Source organism: Parus major, chromosome 1A, assembly GCF_001522545.3.
Source record: "Parus major isolate Abel chromosome 1A, Parus_major1.1, whole genome shotgun sequence".
Classification (NCBI taxonomy): domain Eukaryota; kingdom Metazoa; phylum Chordata; class Aves; order Passeriformes; family Paridae; genus Parus; species Parus major.
In genome coordinates, this window is record NC_031773.1 from 24,687,121 (window position 1) to 24,689,908 (window position 2,788).

The window sequence follows — 2,788 nt, forward strand, 5'->3', positions numbered from 1 at the left end:
CCAGTTGTGCTTGTTAGTCTCCCTCCTTATAAGTGTTGGTATTTCTTTCTTGTATAAAGTAAGAATCTTTTCCCTCTTTCATATTATTTCTTATACAATATTTTTCTGTTTCCTATTTTAACTGCCCTCACAAAGTACATGCTCTTTCTCTAACTAGATAATGGCACGAGACTGAAGACTTTGTTGATCAGTGGTAGCACTTAGACTAAACGAATAAATACACCTTTTCTGACCTTTCCTTCCCATCTCCAGTGTTTATTTACACCCAGGACAGAAGTAAAGGGTTTGAACTGAGTGAATGGCAAGATGGATAGAGAGGTACAAAATAATATCGATTGATTAATGGATAATTGATTAAAACAAAAATATGTCTTTGAATATGTCTTTGTTTTCAGTACATTCTGTCACCTACCCTTTCTTCCTAAGCAGTCCTTGCACAGCATAATGCAATGCAGTGCTGTGTTTGTTAGTTGGGCATAGTATCTAGCCTAATAGCTGCTGAAGCTTATGGAAAGGCTCTCCCTAATTGAATTAGTGCTGGACTGGGCCAAGAAAAAGCACTGTTTGGTTTCAGCAAGCATTAAGATAAGAAAAATTGCAACAACATTAATCAATAAATCAAAACTCTCTTTAAAGAGTTTTTAATCTATTTTCATGCAGTCTAGAGGCAAAACTAATTTCTACGAGTTTTCTTTTTCTGGTTTTCTCCTTCCATTTTCCTTGAAATGAATCCATTCTCAAAGCTTGCCCTGGTCAAAGACCAAGCTGCCAGTTGGCAGCTCTCCTCTTGCCTGCACCTCTAGCCTCCATGTCCCACTATGGTTAACTGGGGAAGTTACCTTGCCATTTACATTTGTCTGTGTAGCTTCTTGTAAGTAATATACCAAATGCAAAAGAGGAAACAGTTTTTCACAGGAACAGGTGTAACCAATAAGCTAACAGTGTCATGAATAAATTCTCCTTGTTTTCATAATTACTAAAGTAATATTTTCTTAGATTATGTTGACAGAAGAAATTGACTTCCCATTAGAGTAAGAAGTTTCATTTTCCAAACTGTGACTAATTCACACAGTACAAAGTCGAAATGTGCGTGTAGCAAATCAGCTCAAGCTCTGTGCAGAGACATAAGCAGGAGCAGGTAAACTTGGTGCTTCTGGGATCCCTCTGAGAAAGACTGGATTCTTCTGTGAAGAGGTTCTGGAGGTCTCCTTTCTTAGACAGTCATGAATATGACTGGATAGCACTGCTGTCTGTATTTAAGAAAGTAGTCTTGAATGTTTTTACAGTTGACCCTTGTTAAAAAACAGCATTGTAAAGGGCTTGCTCAAAGTCAGTAACATCCCTGGAGTGTAGGAGTTATGTAGTTTATGGCAAAAAGCTATTTTTAAAATCTCTTCTGATATTCCATTGTTTTAAAGTATGATTAGGGAATTAGGAATGTTCTTGCAATAGCAGCTATGATGGCTATTGAAGGGTTTTGATAGAGCACTGGTAAGACCTGGAGATGTTCTCATGGTGCAGGGGGGAATTCTTCATCAGAAAAGTGGATTTGTGGTAAGATGCAGTTTATCTTGTGGTCTGGAAATAGACATACCCAGAGGAGCTTTAAAGTTACCTGTGAAACTATAACAACAAGGGGAAGGATTCAAAGTGTCCTGAATGAAGAATTTGGTTTCTAACCTGCACTGAAATCTGTGATGATGCTACTCATACTTTGTCTCTGGCCTGGTTAATTTCAAGATAGTCTTGCTATATATCTTAACTTGTACTGTACTATTAGATTACAATGCAGGCTTACCCTTTGATATAGGCAAGGGAAATAAACATTAAATGATGTGATGGAAAAAGGTGATATTTTTGAGTTCAAGAACTTTGTTCTATAAAGACTGAATCTTTCCATGCATGGAGCGCCATAAAAGCAAAATCCAAATGCTATCTGAATAAGCTGGTTAGGAAGCCACTCTTTCATTTCATATAATGGGAAGATATTCTGCATAAAGCTTGGACACTCCTTAAGAAGCTTTGTGTCTTTCTTCCTCCTGTTTGTAGCTGTATGAAACAGGTTTGTGTTTCAGAGTTGGCTGCTAAAGTTAATTCTTCCAGTTGCTTTTCTCTCCATTTGGCTGGATGATGCTAAATGCAATTTAGCAGGAGATGATTTCATAATCTAATTAATGGTGAGCTCAGCCATATTTACAATGGTACATTACAAGTACATGCCCAGTGTACTCACCTCACTGTTTTATTGAATTCCTGGTTCATTGAAGCGGTGATGGCCAATCCTTCGCTAGAAGAAGCTGGCTTAGTCCTAGTATCTGGCTCACTTAGTGTGGTATAAAGTCAGGGCAGAATGTGGCATTGCATTTTATATCTGGAAATATTGCAAAAATGGCTTTGAAAATATATATAGGAATATTTTATCGATATAGAAACTATTTACATGATGAAGTATACATCCTAATCAGAGATTAATAGCTCCTCATTAGTGCAATATGATGTATTATTTGTGCAAAATAAACTGATCATCTTAAAATAGCTTTGTGCAATTTAACTATGCAAAGAAGATAGTTTTTAAATGCTGTTCTTGTTCTTAGCCACATAAAAATAGGGAATACAATATTTGAAATGTATCACCGAAATTGTAACATCTAATACTATCAGATGGAGAGAGGCCAACATAGCTCACACACCATGGCGTCTATTAATAGACCTGATCCCTTTTGCGATGTCAACTGTAACATTAATCCTTGTTTTAAATCATAGTATCTCAAATAGCAGCTGCTACTAG